Genomic DNA, 20,505 nt, shown 5'->3' on the forward strand with positions numbered 1-20,505 from the left:
AAGGGGGCGGCATCTGCACCCACTGGCACTTTATCTGATTGGAAGCCAATGCCTGTGCCGCCCCCCAACCCCAGGCTCCAGGGGACGGTCTTGCCAAGAGGGGCTTTGCTGCTGATTCTAATCTGGGCGCACCACCAGGGTGGTCAAGATTCCACAGAGGAGGGCCAGGTGCAAGCTACGGCAACCATAGGCGTTAGCACAGTGGGAGACGAAGAGGTGAGTGAGCCCCCAGCCTGTGCTCTGGGATCTGTCTTGCCGTGTGTTTTGAGCAATGATAACATTCTCATCTGTTCTTTTGTAAAAGGAACTTACTGGCTTATATAACAGAACAGCCCAAGAGTAGTTTAAGGGTTTCAGGCACGGCTTGCTCCAGGATTTAAACAATGTCTCCAGAAACTGACCTTGTCTCCATTTCCAGACTGCACCACAGGTTCTAGGGACTTGACGTGATGTCTTTTTTCAGGGGGAGGGCCATTTCTCCACATATTACATGCACACATACACGGTGCAAAAAAATGCCTTGCCACTGGCACGAACAACAAAAATGGTTTCTGTTGCTAAGGACAAAAACTAATATTTGATTTTGACCCTCCGGTTTATGAAGCCCTGTGCCTGGAAACTTTATTTAACAAATAGGTACTATTTATGAAGTACTTACTATATGTGATCTACTTTGAAGCTCTTACCTGCTTTCCAAGGTAGGGGCTACAAACCCATTTTACTTATGAGGAAAACTAAGAGAGTATTTAAGTTGGCCAAAGGCAGAGTATAGATTAAGCTGGATGTCATGTGACTCTAGAGCCTGTGTCCTTTTCAGTGCGTCCTCCCGTTTCCCTTGTCTGAAAGTCCATCATTGGAAGATGAATTAATTTCAGTGCTATGCAGTAATAAAGCTGAGAACTCACGGCATGCGGCACCGGGTCAGTACTTCCCTTCGCCCACTGACTCCACAAATACTAAGGCATCTTTCCATGCACCCAGACACGATGGTCATGTAGAGAAGGAAAGGCATTTTTCTCTGCCCTCAAGAAGCTTAGAATCTGATGATAAAATATGACTGCTGCAACCCACGTACTCCACATGAAAATTCTACAAGCAGGCATATAATATTGATTGCTCTGTTGGTGATGAGGACACTGAGGGTCAAAGAGGCCCCCGACCCAAGTCAGTCAACAGCAGAGCCAGGGTTTACCAGCCCTATATCTTGTCCCCCTTCAATGGTTGGTAACTGTGTTCTTTTGTTGAAATGCTGTGAATTTTTTTAATATGAACTTGGGAAAGTTAATTAACCTCTCTGAACCTCCTTTTTTTTTTTTCTATAAAAAAGGATGTATCTGTTAGGAAGCCATTACAAGTGATAGAAAAACCAACCTCGAAATGCCCTAAGAAAAGCAGAGAATTAATTGGCTCACATAACTGAACAACGCTGGGGTACAGCCACTTCACATACACCTGGACCCCTGCGGAAACAATGTCAGCACGAATGCGGTTTTCTCTCTCCATTTGTCAGCACCTCAATTTTGCATCCATGCTCAGGCCTGTTCCAGCCTCACAGGGTGGCCACATCTGTCCAGATTCTAGCCCAGCAGGAGAGAGGAAGTGTCCTCCTTCAGCCTACGCTCCCTGCATGGTCTCCAGGCATCTTCCAGCTGGGCTGCCCCAGTCATTCATCCGCCCTTGAACCAAGCAGGCTGGATGGGGTGAAATGACCGGCTGAGCCTGGGTGAGTCTAAAACTCAGGGATGTTATCCAAAGAAGGACAGATGGATGCAGGGACGTACGTACATAACAAGCACCCACACAGAAGGGCTCAATGCTCTCTGCTCTGAACGCGCACTGAAATCACTTGGGGCAGTCTGCAAACATGCCAGTGCCTCCTGGGCCCTGCGTAAGATTAGGTACATCAGAACCTTCGGAAGGGGACCAGATGCTGTGCTTTATCAGCTCCCCTGCTGACACTGCTGGGTAGCGAGAATGAGAACAGCTCACATACTCGACTGAGTTTTATTTTAAAGAACAGTGTCTTAGTCTGCTTGGGCTGCTGCAACAAAACACCAGAGACTGGTGGTTTAAACAACAGACATTTATCTTTTTACGATTCTAGAGCCCAGGAAGGCCACTATCAGGGTGGCAGCATGGGCAGGTTCTGTGAGAGCCCTTCTCCTGGCACGTGGATGGCCGCCTTCTCCCTGTGTCTCTTCCTCTTCTTACAAGGACACTAATCCCATCAAGAGAGCCCTGCCCTCATGACCTCTCTAATTCTAATTCCTTCCCAAAGGCCCCATCTCCAAGCACCACCACATTGGAGGTAAGGGCTTCAACATATGAATCTGGGGAGGGGGACAGAATTCAGTCTATAGGGAATGGGGTGGCACCATATTGTTAATATAAACCCACGAATGATGCTAAGATAAGGTATGAGAAATGAATATTCTTCTACTTAATAAAGTAAACGTCATGATGATGATGATGTAGGGGCAACAGGCATGGAATCTAAACATGCATCGAGAGGCCTTCTCCATTAAATGGACTCACTCAGACGTCCGCTGAGGGGCCCGGTAAGCGACTGACCCCACTGCAAACTGTTTTTCCACTCGGTATTAACAGAGAAGAGGGCCAGACATGGTAAATTACTTGGAGCCTTAAGATGACCCAGTTGGAGTCCCCCTGTGTGAGCCCACCGGCTGCCTGGTGACTGACGGGTAGACACGTGGTACAATCCATCACGAGGGCCTGACTCGGGAAAGACAGATCAGTGGTGGAGCTAAAACAGATGTCGGGTGGGAGGGGCGCTGAAGGAGACTGGAGAGCCAGCCTGGGAGCCCAGACGAGTGGCAGCGCAAGGCATTGGGACACCATCTGCCTGACGGCTCATCAGAGGTGGTTCTTCTCGATGGCCACAATCTTAGGTGTTGCTCTCTTTAGAATAAGCGATTAAATACTTAAATATTATTGTGACATCAAGATAGCTATAATGAACAAACGCCAAATTTTCAGAAAAATTAAAAATATACTTTTTCATTATCAGTATATTTGGGGTCAATTACTGTCATTTTGCTGCAGGGTCCAATGTTATTCATACTTGAGGGAGCCTTAGTGACATCACTTGTACATCCTATGTGGGGACCATCACCATAAAGAAGACCTCAGCCAAAACACCGAAAAAAATATTAGCACAATATTCACACCGTGTTAAGAAATACATCTAACATCTTGCCAATGGTCTCTGCCCCAAAATGACTGAAATTTAAAGCAAATTTTGACTTTCTGGTCACATTAAAAATTCCTTGATGTTGTGTTCGATATGTGTTTCCTACTGAAATTTCAGTGTTTCTCTAAAGAGTTTTGATTAAGGGTACTGCACAGTCCTGGAACCAGTTCCCAGGCTCGAGACTTACACTAACTGCCTGCTCTGTGGGAGACATGTACATCCCACAGAATTCCAGAATGCCCAAGCTTGAAAACATTCCTGGAGAAGACTTGCACCGGAAGTTTTCCAACAGTGATCTCTAGACTGGATGCTTTGAAATCGCCTGTGGAACTCACACTCTTATGGATGCATGATCAGTCCCACTCCTCCCGAGCTGCAGGGCTTTCTGACTCAGTAGAGATGGAGTATGTGGGGCCCAGCCATTTGTACTTTTCAAACGCTCTCTGAGGGATTGGGATAGACATCCAGGGACATAACCCTGAGCCTCGTTCAACTTCCTCATCTTAGAGACAGGGAGTGCGCGCGTCCACGAAGGGGGAGCCGGCGGTCTTACCACTCGGTAAGGAGAAGAGCCTCAAGGACTGCGGAACGCCAGTAGGGCCCTTGGCGCCCACTCTGCCCAGAGCTTCACCAAGACAACGCCAGTGGGAGAAACCCCGTCTCAAAAAAAAATTCGGCCAAGTCCTAAGACTGGTCTCTGTGGATGTGACCTTATTTGAAAATAGGGCTTTGGCAGATGTAATTAGGAAAAATGAAGTCAAGCTGGATTAGGATGACCCCTAAATCCGTTATGACAGGTGTCCTTATAAGAAGAAGGAGATCTGAGACACACACAGAGGGGAGTCGTGGTGACAGAGGCAGAGATGGAGTGAAGTGGCCCCAAACCAAGGGCCACCTGGGGCTGGGAGAGGCAGGAAGCATCCTCCCTTAGAGCTTCCAGCGGGAGCACCGCCCTGTGACACCTTGATTTCAGACTTCCGGCCTCCAGGGCTGTGGGGCAATAAGCGTCTGTTGCTTTAAGCCCCCCAGTTTGTGTCTTTGCTACAGCAGCCCCAGGACATTGACAGACCAACTAACTGCAGGGTCACTGGCACGACTTGCCTCACCCAGCTCCGAGCAGAAGGGAAGTGCCAACCTGGTGGCTGCAGCTTTGAGTGCAGCTGCCTCTACGGAAACTTCTGTGATATATGCCCTTCCTCCAAACACACAAAACTGGGTGCTTCCCGTAAGCAGAGATGACGGTATGGGAGGCCTCTGACCAGCCGAGCCGGGGGTAATGCGCATGGGAGGCCTGGGCAGGCACAGAATACTCCTCCCAAGCGCAGGCCTCTGTGCCAACCTTCCCATCCCTGCAGTAGCCCCGTCGCTGAGCTGGGACGCACTTCCTCTGCCGTGGGGGGTGGGCGGGGCAAGAGAAGTCCCATCCAGTCCCGCAGGACGTCGGCAGCGTTCCATCCGCTCCCAGCGCCATGTGTCTGCTGAGTGACGGGCCAGGCCCAAGTCCCCATCAAGCAGAGGAGGCAACTTGGCGCAATGGTCAGGGGCGTGTCAGGGCCGCCCCACTGCGCTGGAACGCGACCTCTGCCGCTGACCAAGGGAGAGCTTGGGGAAGTTACTTAACTCCTCGGAGCCAAACCTCCTCATCTTCAAAAGGGGGAAAAATCGCATTTATCCCTAACGGACGGCGTTGGGAATAAGAGCCACAGTCCTAGCACAGGAGGCGTGCGTGGTGAATACGGCCGTTACCGCCGGCTTGATTCTGGCTCTGGCTGTCAGCAGCCACATCCCAGCTGTCGGGCAGCCCCTGGGCAGCTTGCACTGAGGACAGAAGGCCTTTGGAAGCCCAGCGGAAGCAGGAAGCAGGCGAAAACGAGAGGCCTCTGAAGGGGGCCCTGGGCATGTGCCGGGCTGGAAGCAGCTCCGTGTGGACAAGCACAGCCAAGGAGGCGGGAACACCTGGAGCAACATCTGCTTCTGAAGACAGAGGTGGGGGGCGGGCAGGGAGCCGAGGTCCAGGAGCTCCGCAGGGGCAGGTCCTGCTCACAGTGCCCACCACCGCTTTCTCCACCCATTCGTGTCCTGCCCCTGAGAACCTCCAGGGGCTCCCTAGCGCCCCCAGGGTCAGTCCGAGGCCCGCTCAGTGCTCTCGGGTCTGGCCTCCGCTCACCTCGCCAGCTTCATCTTCGCCAGCCAGGCCCACCTGCTTGAGGTCCTCTTGGTGACCAGTGTCCCGTGTGCAGGCTGGTGGTCACTCTTTCCTGGAGCCCTCCTAAGACTCTTCCACACCTGCCGGCCTTTGGCTCGGCCTCCGGGGCTCAGTTCTGATGCCCCTGCCCCTCCTCTGTGTGCTCAGGGCCTACCATATCTCCTCGGCAGCCCCAGGGCTCAGCTCAGTGCCAGGCACATGGCAGGTGCTCAGTGAGTGAATGGAATGGGCAGATTTGATTGGACTTGACAACAAGTAACTCTGAGTATCTACTGTGTGCCAGGCTGTTCTAAGTCCTGAGCTCTCAGGCTCTCATTCTGGCTGGATGCATTCAGTAAACAGGGAGATAACTGAAATATGTTCTACAGCGTGCTAAGTGCTAAGAATATTAAAGAGCAGACGCATGGCCAGTTAAAATGCACAAACAAAACCCCGAATTGCCAAAGCAAACTTGAGAAAGAAGAACAGAGCTGGAGATATCACTTTCCCTGACTTCAAACTAACAAAGCTACAGTAATCAAAACAACATGGTACTGGTACAAAAACAGACACACAGATCCATGGAACAGAACAGAAGGCCCAGTAATGAACCCACACTTATATGTTCAATTAATTTATGACAAAGGAGGCAGGAATATACAATGGGGAAAAGACAGCCTCTTCAATAAATGCTGCTGGAAAAACTGGACAGCTACATGTGAAAGAATCAAACTGGACTACTTTCTTAACCATATATAAAAATAAACTCAAAATGGATTAAAGACGTAACTGTAAGACCTGAAACCATAAAACTCCTAGAAGAAAATGGGCAGTACGCTCTTTGACATTGGTCTTAGCAATATTTTTTTGGATCTGTCTCCTCAGGCAAGGGCAACAAGAGCAAAAATAAGCAAGTGGGATCACATTAAACTAAAAAGCTTTTACACAGCAAAGGAAACCATCAACAAAATGAAAAGGCCACTGACTGAATGGGAGAAGATATTTACAAATGATATGTCTGATAAAGGATTAATATCCAAAATATATAAAGAACTCATCCAAACAGTATCAAACAACCAAAAAATCCAATTTGAAAAATAGGCAAAGGAACTTAACAGGCATTTTTCCGAAGAAGACGTACCAATGGTCAACAGGCACATGAAAAGATGTTCAACATCACTAATCATCAGGGAAATGCAAATCAAAACCACAATCAGATAACATCTCACACCTGTCAGAATGGCTATTATCAAAAAGACAAGAGGGCTTCCCTTGTGGCGTAGTGGTTAAGAATCCGCCTGCCAATACAGGAGACACGGGTTCAAGCCCTGGTCCGGGAAGATCCCATATGCCATGGAGCAACTAATCCCATGCGCCACAACTACTGAGCCTGCGCTCTAGAGCCCATGAGCCACAACTACTGAAGCCTGCATGCCCTAGAGCATGTGCTCCGCAACAAGAGAAGACACCGCAATGAGAAGCCTGTGCACTGCAACGAAGAGTAGCCCCCACTCGCCGCAACTAGAGGAAGCCCGCGCGCATCAACGAAGACCCAACGCAGCCAAAAATAAATAAGTAAATTTATATATATATAAAAAAAAGACAAGAAACAATAAGTGTTGGTGAGGATGCAGAGAAAAGGGAACCCCTGTGCACTGTTGGTGGGAGTGTAACTTGGTGCAGCCACTATGGAAAACAGTGGAGGCTTCTCAAAAAACTAAAAATAGAACTACCATATAATCCAACAATTCCACTTCTGGGTATTTATCTGAAGAATATGAAAACACTAATTCAAAAAGATATATGCACACCAATGTTCATTTTAGCATTCTTTATAATAGCCAAGTTATGGAAACAACCTAAGTATCCATTGACAGATGAATGGATAAAGAAGAGGTGATATAGACAGATAGATATAAAGAGAGAGACATAGGAATAGTATGCGACCATAAAAAAGAATGAAATCTTGCCTTTTGCAACGACATGGATGAACCTGGAGGGTACCGTGCTAGGTGAAATAAGTCAGATAGAGAAAGGCAAATACTGGATGTTTTCACTTATATGTGAAAACTAAAAAGTAAAACAAATGAGCAAATATAACAAAATAGAAACAGACTCACAGATACAGAGAACAAACCAGTGGTTGCCAGATGGGAGGGGAGTAGGGGGATGAGCGAAAAAGGTGAAGGGAACTAAGAGGTACAAACTACCAGTTATAAAATAGGTAAGTCACAGGGATGTAATGTACAGGACAGGGGATATAGTCAAAAATACTGTAATAACTTTATATGGTGTGTAATGTATAAAAATATTGAATCACTACAGTGTACACTTGAAACTAATATAATATTTTAAGTCAACAATACTTCAACTTAAAAAGAAAAACAGAAAACTGAGGAGGAACATACGAAATTGGGGGGTCACTAGAGTTTAAAATTCTAGAGTGGACTGAGAAGGGCTTTCTGAGAAGGTGATCTTTGAGTATAAACCTAAAGCAGTGAGGAAGTGAGCCATGTCGATGAATGGGTGGGAGAAAGGAAGGATGGATGGATGGATGATGGGTGGATGGAAGGCAGGAAGGAAGGGAGGGAGGAAGGGAGGGAGGGAGGGAGGGAGGAAGGATGACGGATGGATGATAGATGGATGAGTGAATGAATGAATGAACACATGAATAGCCCTATGATACATAGAGACAATTTTTCTCCATCACTATTGCTGTTCTTTTTTCACGTCTGGCTATCTGCACCCCACCTGTCCTTCAATGTCAGAGCTGGAAGCCTCTTATAGCTAGACTGCATCCATATTTTCTTACACAGGTTCCTTAGAGTCTGTACCCCCAATTCAGGTGGACTCTACAACAGCCTTCCCTGGTGTGAAATCAAGCAAGAGAACTTTAAGGCTCACTTGTGAAAAAGTTACCTGCAAAACTAATCTTTCTACAATGAATTCCATTTTGTCTTGTTTATTTTTATCAGTTTAAATATTAACTCTTTTGTGAGGGAGAAAGGAGATAGTTTCAGGGTATTAAAATTCAAGAGCACTGAAAACATTAAGCAGATCAGCTCATGCCATGCTCTACTATGTTCACGCCATGTTCTGGTGCTAATCTGAAGTCTTACAGGGACAGTCTTCCCAAATAAATGCCAAAAAAAAAAAAAAGGGATGACAGATCTTGGCTTGCTTCCAGTGGTTCAGGAACTTTTCCTTAATCATAAGCAAAATTTCTTTATTTGGGGATCTGAGGAGAATATCAAAAGGAGCCATTGCATGAAGCCTCACGATGTGTGGTTTATCTCGTTATCTGCTCACGTGAAGCTGCCCAGGGTCACACAGCTACTGGGTCGCTGAGCCAAAATTTGATCCCGGGTGTGCTAAAAATATTCTTTTCTCCTACAGAAGGTCCGTGTCCTTAGAGAGTGACCCCCTTCATGAGAGGAAGTTGTGAGTTTAAGATACAGATCAAGGCTTTCAGAGCAAGAGTGACCCGGCTCTCCCTTTAAGTGGGGCCAGCGTGTCTGTCCCAGCATATCGAGATGGTTAAAAGTTCAGCCCCAGAGTCCGGGATCTGACTGCCTGAGATGGAGCCCAGCTCCTCGACTTACGAGAGCGAACCCAGGCCACGGCTTTCACCCTCTTGTGCCTTGGGGTCCTCGTGTGTAAACAACACCCGATAACACATGAAACCCATCTCAAGGTTGGCAGGAGGATTCAGAGCAGTAAGACGTTCTAGTGACGCAGAGCTCATGTGCCCTGTGCCAGCACTACTTCTCCTGGGTGCCCCCCCTGCCAGACTCGGCCCGTGTGTCCACCAAACCTGCCCCAGCTAGACCGCCCCCCACCCCCGCGTCCAGGGAGGAGGCAGCAGGTCAGTCCTGTGATGCTCATGTAATGGAGACCCTACAGCAACAAGGAGCAAAGCGTCACTGCAGGAGACAACTCAGCCTGCATGGACACCGTGAGAGGGACAAGCCCAGCACAGCGCAGGCACTGTTGGGTGGCCACTAGCACTGTGCCCCATCGGCGAGACTCACCTCTGGCGCTGGGAGTCGGGGAGCATCTGTCTGGCGGGGTGGGGGCCTAGGCGTGGACAGTGAGCTTCTTCTGGATCACGGTGCGCTCAGGGTGTGAAAATTTATATACAAATCTAGATGTAAAGATACGTAGATATTAGAGTTACAGATATGCACATACAACTTCAATAAAAGTTTAAAGAATAACACCTGTAACATCCTCACTCAGTACAGTGCCTTTTCCCCAGGGAGCCCTCAGGACCCACGTAGAGAAGCATCTCGCACGCAAGCGCAAGTGTTGTATTCCGTCTCCTCTAAGACTCCGGAGGTGGGGTCTGCTGTTACGTTCCTCGTCCACTCCAGGTGGACAGTCACTGAGGAACCGAGCAGTCAGCACAAGGGACGAGCCGTCCCCTCTATGTGGCTTCATGCCGTGGTTTTCATTCCCACGCTCAGGGGTGAGGCAAGTGTGACCGTGGGTGGTGGGCAGGCTAGAGGGATCTAGAGCTGAGATGACCCGGTCGGTGTGTCCACCCTGGGCTGCGGCAGCAGCACGGCCTGAGGAAGACCCTTCTCAAGGTCCAGGGGAGCTAGAGGCATAGACAGAAACGGCACAGACGACCCACTCCAGGAAGAAGGAGCAGGTTAGACTAGGGAGGCCAGGCAGGCAGAGAAATGCCTCCGATTGTTAGGTGACTTCTAAAAGCATGAGGCTGCGACAGGAGCCATCCAGAAGCCCAGGAGATGGAGAGCAAGAAGCAGGCGTGCAGAGGTGAGACAGGGCAAAGCTGTGGGGTTGTAAGGTGTGGGCTGGGACACGAGCAGAGGATGCTTGGGGGGCCTTTAGGTAGCAAAACTGCTCGCAGCTAGAGTTGAGGGGCCCAGGCTCTGCCCCCCGACCTCCACCCTGCCCTTCTCACACCCCTTTATGGGATCTCTGGGGTCCATGGAGCAGTTTGTGAAGCTCTGGGAAACAGAACTGCTGGGAGGGTTAAATTTATGTGTCCACTTGGCTGGGTCACGGTACTGAGATATTTGGTCAAACACCAGTCCGGAAAAATTTGGAAAATTTAAATGTGATTCATACTGAAATCTGTAGACTTTGAGTAGAGCAGATTGCCCTCCATAATGGGGGTGGGCCTCACCCAATCAGTTGAAGGCCTGAATAGAACAAAAGACTCACTTCCCCAGAGCAAGAGGGACTTCTGCCAGCAGACGGCCTTCAGACTTGAGCTACAGCACTAACTTTTCTCTGCGCCTTCAGCATGCCGGCCCACCCTGCCGACTGTGGACTTACCCACCTCCACAACCACATGAGCCAATTCCTTAAAATAAGTAAGTAGACAGACATATATATACGTACGGGATATACATATATATTCAAGACAGAGAGACAGGTGGGTCACATGGCCACAATTTCCTGCTACTGGACGCAGCCAGCCACTCACTCACTACCCAGGGACGACTTGCTTGCTGATGGGACCTCAGGACCTAACAGTGCTTGGCACATAGTAGGTGCTCAATAAACAAGTGTCGACAGATGGATGGCGATTCCCTTCCAGGTCTGAACACCTTCAGGGGGAGGTTTCTGTGATTCCCCAGAGCTCTTGCACGTGTGGCCCCTGTGGTTAGCTGACGTGTTTTGGCTTGGTGTTGTTTCCTTACTTTAGAGTTCATCTGGGTGATTTGTGTCTTTGAGATGCACTATAAATACACATATTTGTGACAACCAGGTGATTTAATATTATAAGGATCACAGGAAGAAGCCTAACACTGTTCCTGACACCTAGAAGTGATTTTTTTTTAAAGGCATTTCCCTTGGAAGCTTCATGGAATAAAATGTTAGTTAAGCAATTGACAAAGGCCTCCAAATAAGTCCTTTAAAATATAGTACCCTCTATGATGCAACAACACAGATGATTCTCACAGGCCTTCTGCTGAGCGAAGAAGCCAACACAAAAGAAAACACTCAGTATGGCCCCATCACGGGCAATTCAAGAACCAACAAGACTAGTCCAGTGTGGAGGTTCCTTAAAAAACAGAAAATAGAGGATCCACCAATCCCACTCCTGGGCATATATCCAGAAAAGATGAAAACCCTAATTCGAAAAGATACACGCACCCCAATGTTCATAGCAGCACTATTTACAATACCCAAGACATGGAAGCAACCTCAGTGTCCATCGACAGATGAATGGATAAAGAAGATGTGGTACACATATATACAATGGAATATTACTCAGCCATAAAAAAGAATGAAATAATGCCACTTGCAGCAACATGGATGGACCTAGAGATTATCATACTAAATGAAGTAAACCAGACAGAGAAAGACAAATGTTATATGGTATCACTCATATGTGGAATCTTTAAAAAAAAAAGATACAGGGGCTTCCCTGGTGGTGCAGTGATTAAGAATCCGCCTGCCAATGCAGGGGACCACGGGTTCAAGCCCTGGTCCAGGAAGATCCCACATGCCTCGGAGCATCTAAGCCTGTGCGCCACAACTACTGAGCCTGTGCTCTAGAGCCCGTGAGCCACAACTACTGAAGCCCGCGTGCCTAGAGCCCGTGCTCCGCCGCAAGAGAAGCCACCTCAATGAGAGGCCCATGCACCTCAACGAAGAGTAGCCCCTGCTCGACGCAACTAGAGAAAAACCCACGCACAGCAACGAAGACCCAATGCAGCCAAAAATAAATAAAATAAAATAAGTAAATTTATTAAAAAAAGATACAAATGACCTTATTTCTAAAACAGAAATAGATCTACAGACATAGGAAATAAGCTTACAGTTACCAAAGGGGAAAGGGGTAGGGGAGGAAAAATTAGGAGGTTGGGATTAACATATACACATTACTATATATAAAATAGATAACCAACAAGAACCTACTGTATAGCACAGAGAACTATACTCAATATTTTGTAATAACCTATAAGGGAAAAGAATCTGAAAATATGTGTGTGTGTGTGTGTGTGTGTGTGTGTGTGTGTGTATAACTGAATCACTGTGCTGCACACCAGAAACAACACAACATTGTAAATCAACTATACTCCAATAAAATATATATTGGAAAGAGAGAGAGAGGAGAACGAACAAGGCTAGTCCAGGGTGTGGAATCAGACAGAAGTTTCCTCACTGTGGAGGGGGGTGATATTGGCTGGAACGGGCAGGAGGGCGCCTGCCGGAGGCTGAAACTGTTCCGGACATTGGTCTGGTCAGTGGTTACGTGGTATGCACCTGCCAAGGAAAAATGCACTGAGGGGTACACTTAAACATGTTCCCGTTACTGAATACGCGTCTACCCCAATAAAAAGTAAAACGGCTCTATCCTAGAATGCATACTGCAGGACAATGGACTTCAACGATGTTTATAATTTTTAATAGGAAACTCATTTACATGGCCCCGAATTTAAAAGATCTACATTCAGAAGCTTTACCCCATCCTTATTTCCACCCCCCTCACTCGCTCCCTACATGGCCTGCCAGGTTCCAAATGCCTCCAATGTGTGTTGATCCCGCATGTTCTACAGAAATGTTTCCATCTGACCAATAACAACAAGTAAGAATTATTAAGAGCTTGCCACACACCTGACATCATAAACGCCACTTATAAACATTCTATTTTTTATCCTCCTTTTATTGGTAGGGAGATTGAGGCACAGAGATAGTATGGAATTTGCTCCAGGCAAATGGAGCTGGTGGGGGCAGAGGCGGGGTCTGGGCCCGCGGGTGAGCCACGCCCTCACCCCTGGGTCGTATGGTGCTGGACATACGGCCGAGGACCCTGACCATAAATGCTAGTCGTGAATTATCTGGAGACAGACCCATGGGGATACTGTTGGGAAGCAAAATCCATCTCTTTTACAACTGTCCTCCTGACGTGTTTATAGATCCACATATCCAGGGGGAGGGGGGAGGGGGAGAGGCAGCTCAAAGCGTTCGGGGCCAACCGCCCCCACCCCCGCCTCTGTGTAAGCACGGCAAGAAAGTGAGGGAAACCATCCATTTTGAATGATTTCTACAAAAGCAGTCTCCAGAGTTGATGTCTGCCACATGTACCACCCAGAGCCTGGCTGTCTTTAAAACGTGGCCAGAAAGCAGAGCAGGGCCAGCCAGGAATGCGGGGTCTCCATCCTGACATCTCGGTGCTCAGGCCCGGCTCGGACCTCCGCGCTGCAGCTTCTGACGGCTGTCCTCCCACTCATAGCACACAGGCTGTCAGGGGAGCCCCAGGGGAGCCCCAGGCGGAGAATGCGCCAGCAGGCTGACCGTCACCCGGAGTCACCTCCAGAGGCAGTGGTGTCCGGGGACGCTGACTACCCCGGCTTCTTCCTCTGAGGGGTAATGCTCCAACAATACGTCTTTGTGGGGCTCGGCTGTGGACCCGGGGACACTGTCCTGAACGAGGCATGGTGGTTTCTGTTCTCTTGGAGTTCACTTTATGACCCTCCCCTCCTTCTCCCAGCTCGAGAGAAAACACCCCAAAGGCAGCTGGGAAGGCAAACTTCTGATTACTGGGGAAACAGAGCTCAACGTTAGAATTCAGGTGTTACCCTGTGTAGAAGGAAGGGGAGGAGAAGAGGGCAGTGGTGTGTGGCCCCTGATGCCTGACGGGTTCAGTGTTCCCCCCGCACACGAGGGCCCCGCAGGACGGCCGAGCTGTCCGTCTCTGCTGACAGCGCCCAGACTGGGCAAGCTATTTATAGAACTGGAGGCCTGCTGGAGGGCTGCATCTGGAACCAATTGAGGGAGGCCTGGAGTCGCTGTCAGAGCCTGGCACCCACTCGACGATCCCCCAGGCAGGACTTCACCCGAGAGTGTCAGAGAAACTGGGATGTAGGCGCTCCCTCGGAGGGCCTCCCAAGACAGTCAAGTTAATTTGAAAAGACATTCAGAGCTGGCCAGTGGATCCTGCTCGCAGTGTCAAGAGGCAATTACCTGCAATTATTATGCAAGCGTCTAATCACTGCACGCTGGCTAATTAGTTACAAATTGCTCAGCAATAAATCGCCCTGGGCAGAAAGACCTCCTTCCTCTGGAATGTGAGCTGGCTCCTGAGGCGTGAGCCAGGAGGTGGCCTGGCTGGCCCATGTAGGTGGATGGTTGCTCCTTGCCCCAAAGGCCTTCTGAGAAGTCTCTGAAACCTCGGCCCACAGTACACACGGTCACATCAGAGGGGCACACTCGCTTCTTCAAGGTGTGGAGGAGTGGGGTCTCCACGATCCCAGGTCCTGCACTCAGACTGGGCTTCGCAAAACCTCCTCTAGGCCAGCGTGCCCTTGCCACCCCGGGGAGGACACCCCTGTGGACGGGGGGCTGCTCGGTGCGGTCTGTGCACCAGCAGTGTCGACAGCCCATGGGAAATGCAGACCCCCCACCCCAGCCACGGAAGCAGGATCTGCATCTTCGCGAGACGAGCCCCGGAGACGCAGGTAAAGCCCTCGGCTGCACGAAGAACACCTCCCGGGCCCGAGTTCCTGTGCTCTGCACGGCACACCCCCCAACAGCCGGAGCCTGCACCCACTGAAAATAACAGGGTCGGTCATGGGACCACAAACTCCACAGGGCAGGCGTCTTGGGCTGTTGACTGCTGTATCCCCAAGTTCTAGAACAGTGTTGGATATACAGTAGGTGCTTAAAAGATGGTAAATAAACGTGTGCACTGACAGAGAGATGCCCTGTGTTTTATTTTAAAGCCTTGGTGTGCGTGCTCAGAGGGAACGGCAGACTTTGTGAGCAAAGGTTCCTTTCAGAATTTTATAAACAAAAAAGATTCTCATGTCATTTCTGTTGCTCACTAACAATGCCCGGAACGGCAGGAGCAGAATATTCTTGACCAGCCAGCCATCCCTGCTTGAGCGGTTCCTGAAAAATGGTGGCACTGGCTGCTGTCAGAATCTGGGGGGCGGCAGCCGCAGTGGCTAGAGGGTCTGTGGCCTCCGTTTTGCCTTCTGGAGAGCAGCAGGCTTGAACTTTTGAACCTGAGCTTTGCTGAGAAAGACTCCAGTTCCCAGGTCTTGGCCTGAGATATCCCCCACCCCTAGGCTGGCTGTCCTACAGGGGGTCCTGACCCTCAAGGGGGCACACTCTCCCCCAGTGACACTGGTGGTCCCTGATCCTGGGCTGATGGCTCAGGGGTCCTGCATGAGTCTGGATTAAGGGGCCTTCCTCACCACCCCTCTCACTCAGCTCCAGCCTCTATGTACCCTGCTGCCCCACAGTAGCCAATAGCAGGCCCTATTTATTGGGTGCCTACCGTGCACCAGGCAGCATCCTGCATGAACTGTTTGAGGCTGAATCAGCTTCTTGAACTTGCACAGCAGGTCTAGGATGCAGGTATTGCTCTTACACCCATTTTACAGATGGGACACTGAGAAGCCCCATGAGAGAAGGGATGCCCCCCTGACCCCCCACCCCAGAGCCTCAGTTCCCTCATCCAGAAAATGGGAGAATGAGTCGGGCTCTGTCTGCCTCCTTCTCTGGATGGGACCAAAACGCTGAGAGTCCTTCCGAGCCAGGCTTATGTCTGCGCTTTGGACCCTCCGTGCCTCACCTGAGACAAAGCCCAAGGCAGATGCTAACAGAAATGCTTCCTAAGGCGCCGAGTTCGAGGGTCGAAGTGCCAACAAGTATGACACGCTCGTCGTGTTCCAGGGCCTTGTAGAGATGAACCCAGTGAACCCCAGGAGGTCTATCTATGGCCCCCCCACTTCACAGATGTGGAAACTCAGGGGCAGCGTGATGAAGTAATTTGCCCAAGATCACACACGACGGACATTTGAATTTGCATAACAGATGTATAAAGCAGGTATTAATTTAGACCCCTCGCCGACCCTTCACTGGGGTGCCCTCTACTCCACTCGTGGGCAGCTTGACCTGGGGCTTACACTGCCAGGCACTATGTTCCTCTGTCGTGTAAATGAGTGATCTGATGATGATGATAGAAAGCTTACCCTCTGGTTCAAATCACACCTTTAAAGTTCCTTTAGAATCCAGTTCTCGGCCCCAGACGCTCTGGATTCCTGCGGAGTTCCTGACCTTGACACCCCCTCACCCCCCACCCCGTTCTAGTGGTCAAACTCCCAGAAAGCTTCACTGTGTGGCCAGTGGGATGTGTGCAGGCTGAGAGCAGGGCCATGGAACCTGATGGGTTTAAAGTTTCACTTTGGCCTGATGACTGCTTTACCAGTCTAAACCTCAGTTTCCTCCCCTGGGAAGTGGGAATAAAATATTAGAGAACAAAGGCGTGTATGGGGTGGAACAGTGTTCCCCCCCAAATTCATGTCTTTCCAGAACCTGATAATGTGACCTTATTTGGAAATAGGGTCTGTGCAGATGTAGTTAGGATGAGGTCACACTGGATGAGGGTGTCCTTGTAAGCAGAGGGGACACAGACAGACATGCGTAAGAAGGCCATGTGAAGACAGAGGCAGGCAGAGATTGAAGTGATGCAGCCATAAGTCAAGGACACCTGGAGCCCTCAGGAGCTGGAGGAGACATGAAGAACCGCCCCCCACCCCCTCGCCCCGAGCCTCCAAGGGAGTGCAGCCCTCCCGACCCCTTGATCTCAGACTCCGGCCTCCGGAGCTGGGAGAGGACATTTCTGTTGCTGTGAGCGCCCAGCGTGCAGCGCTTGCTGTGGCCCCAGGACCCTGCGCCATGCCCACACAGCACCGCTCAGGGAGGACTCTGACTTAGTGCCAGCTCTCCCCGTCCACGTTATGGTGCCTATCACCTACCCAGTAGCCCTTTCCCCTCTGGGAGGGGCAGCACAGAGGTGGGCGTGTGGTGAGACATCCAACGCGCCAAGTGAAAGGGCAGGGAGGGCCCTGTGGTTTGGGGCCGTCTTCTCTGCCCCACCCTGGGGCTTCTGGACAGGAGCGCTGAGTCAAGAGTGCCCCAGCCAGCAGAGCAGACCATGGGATGCCGAGTCGACCGCTGCATTTATCCGGCTGTTCAGGGAGCAGGACCTCACCCGCCCCTTGAACCCGAATACAGATGTGTAGGGGTCAGAGGCCGGGCTAATTAGCTTAGGAAGGCCACGTACACTTGACCGGACCCACGAAGGTCATCGGGAAGCCCCTAGATGGCCCCCTGCTATTTTTAGCCTTGAGGGCCACGTGACTGGACCACGACTTCAGTGTGGCCCAGGATGACAGGGGGCGAAGCGGACGGAGGGGGAGGAGGAAGAGCGTGTGCAGGCGCTACAGAGGATGCCCGGCCAGGCCCTTGTGACGGTCACGGCGCCGAGCATTCACTGTCATCTTGTACTTGCCCTCTCCCGGTTACTCCTCACAACAGTCCTGTGGGTAGGGCCAGGGCCGGCCCCATCTCAGAGGTGGGGAAACTGAGGCACAGAGCGATGCAATGGCCTATACGAGGAGCCCTCCGGACCTCTGCACAATACAAGAACTATGTTTGAGGGTATTTGGGGGCCAGGATGCCTGTGGAGTGGAAAAATACATATTTTGATGCAAGGTTCTGGGATGCATTGCAGCGGGGGAGTGCTGGCTTCTCCAAACAGGAGCTTCTACGGCAGGTGGCTGAGGGGCTAAGAGGGGCCCCAGGTCCAAGCCCCACTCCGTCACTTCTGGCTGCAACCCCGGGGCAGGTGGCTTACGCACACTGGCCTGTCTCGGCTGTAAGATGGAGATTCTGGCCCTGACAGCAGGGGAAAGAGGTGGCATCGTGACGGGCTTAGCACAGCTCCCGGAGCTTCTGGGGCTCCACGGGGCTCCCTGAGACACCCTGGCCACCCCAACCTAGCGCTGGAGTGCGCCAGTGATAGGAGCAGAGGGCCGGCCTGCAGCCGGGGCCTCGCAAGGGTGTCCCAGAGACGGGCGGCACACAGGGCAGCTGGCGAGCAGCAAGGGGGGCGGGGAGGTGGAGGGAGGGCCAGCCAGGTCGGCTCCGAGGCTGCCACATCCCTAGCACGGGGCCGGCAGCAGGGCTGTCGGCTACGACGCCGAGTGCAGGAAGACGGGCGCTTAATGGAGCTCTGATTACAGGGAGATAGGGCTCCGATGGCTTCCAAGGGCCCCCTTTGTGGGATTAGTATTTATTACGCCCTGAATTAGCTGGCAAGAGGGTCGGCTTCTGTGGAGACATTTAGCAGAGCCTCGAAGCATAATGTTCCTTTTATTGCTCCATAAACACAGCCCTCACGCTCTCCCTCCTCTTCCTCCCGCTGCCCCCTCACTCCTGTCTTTTTAAACCTTTTAAACCTTTAATCAGAGACTAATTGGGCAGAATAATAACAAATCCCTTTCAGCTTTGTTCTTCCAGAGCCCTGGCCTGGAGGTAACTAAGGTGGCAATACCCAGAGAAGCCCCCAAAGAGCCAAGTAGCTGGCCGAGGGCAGAACCTCAGGTGTGTTCTAGGAAATACGGACTTGCTTACACCCCAGCTAAAAAGTGGGAAGAGGCTGTCATGGAGGATATTACCACTGCTGCATACGTGTTGCACACTGCACACCTCTAGGGGGAGCCTTTTCAACCTCACCTCTCTGGATGGAGCTGTGCAGTGCACACCCTGTGCGATTGCACACAGCTCCCTATTTCTACAGCTACCAGGTAAAACATAAATGCAAAGACACACACTCAGTGTCAGCAGTGGCGTATTGAAGGTGACTTTTCTTCTTAGCTTCCCCTGCATTTCCTAATTGCTTTTCTGTAGTGCTGAGGCTTGCAAAAAACATGCCAGGCCCAGTTCCAAGTGCTTGGTGTGTCCATTAATTCCACGCTGGCCACTCCTGGCTCTGTGCTCCCTATCACCAGAGCTAAATTGCCTCTTACTTTTCCATCCCCAGATGAAGTAAACTACATTTACGCTAACTGACCCGACCAGATGCCACTTCCAGCCCTCGGGGGCAGCCCTCTCCCCCCATCCAGCCCACTGCCATTCCCTCACTCTAACCCTTTGCTCCCCATCACACGGCTTTCTGGCTAGATCGTTCCCTATCAGGCATTTATACTCTAGCAAGAATTTTCAACAATGCATGTTCTTTCCCAGGGACCTAATTCCTTACCGAACAAGTGAGATTCTTGAGAGATCTCAGCAGGTAAGCAGAGAGAATCTGGAATGGGAATACGGAATTATGCTAATAACTCAGAAATCAAACTGGTTAGGCAGTGCTGAAGAGAATCATGACATCCTAACTTTTAGGAACAGAATGGATGTTAGAGATCATTTAATCAAGCACATAATTTTAGATATGAGAGAAATGAGAACCAGAAAGGAAAGTGGTTTATGCAAGACACACAGCAAGTCAGTCTCTGACCAAAACCATGAGTCTAGTTCAAACATTTTCTTCTGCGAGAGAAGAGAATATAAGCATTCGCGCAAGAAACCCCTGCCCCAGAATGATTCAAGCCCTAAGACGTGAAAATACGGACACACTGCAGATGTCGGGGGTGAAGACATAGGGTGCATGTGTCTAACTCTCCCATTTTATGGGTGGGAAAGCTGAGGCCTGGGGAGAGTTAACAGTGCCAGTTGTCATTTACTGAATGCTTGTGAGTTGCCAGGCACAGTGCTAATTGTACATATCATCAAATTAACCTGCATTACCACCCCACGAGGCAGGTAGAGGTTTGGGAAGTGCTGGGTTAAGGCAATTGATACAGGTTTCTGTGTTTATATTTTAACTGCAGGGCTTTTCAGAGCCTTGAATATGCTTATGTGCATTGTGCATCTCCAAGAAATAGATAGCTGGGTTTCCCCAGTTATTTGGGCAGGGAAACATCTTTTCATGAAGCATCTCTTGGGACACATTTCGGTTCTAGATTTGAACCACACACGCCATTCCAAGGGCTCTGCCAAGACAACATGTGTTTAAATGCCCAGTAAGTGGTTCCAGTTGTGAGGGCCCTGAATTCCAAAGACAGGGAGAGGCCACCTTGCAGTTACGCACCACTGTGTAAACAGGCTGAGGGCACCTTCTAGAGCAGGGCTTTGAGCTTTTTGCTGGAGTGGGGTGCAGGCAAGGGACAGGGAGGTGGGTGTGCAAGACACTATCAGGGGCACAAGGAAAACTACACTTCTCAGCCCTCCTGCCCCTGGGGAGGGCGGCACGTGCCTGGTTCTGGCAGGTCTGTGA

General features: G+C 50.4%; 1 protein-coding gene across 6 annotated transcripts in view; it reads right to left on the reverse strand.

Annotated features, from left to right (window-relative positions):
- Nucleotides 1-20,505, reverse strand: part of C19H16orf95 (chromosome 19 C16orf95 homolog) — a 432,052-nt gene that overhangs the window by 171,256 nt on the left and 240,291 nt on the right. For all 6 annotated transcript variants that reach the window (XR_009498961.1, XR_009498960.1, XR_009498963.1 and 3 more), the window contains one exon: nt 9,428-9,540. The gene's annotated coding sequence lies outside the window, so the exon portion shown is untranslated. The remainder of the gene's footprint in view (nt 1-9,427; nt 9,541-20,505) is intronic.

Source organism: Balaenoptera ricei, chromosome 19 (genome assembly GCF_028023285.1).
Source record: "Balaenoptera ricei isolate mBalRic1 chromosome 19, mBalRic1.hap2, whole genome shotgun sequence".
In the NCBI taxonomy this organism is placed as follows: Eukaryota; Metazoa; Chordata; class Mammalia; order Artiodactyla; family Balaenopteridae; genus Balaenoptera; species Balaenoptera ricei.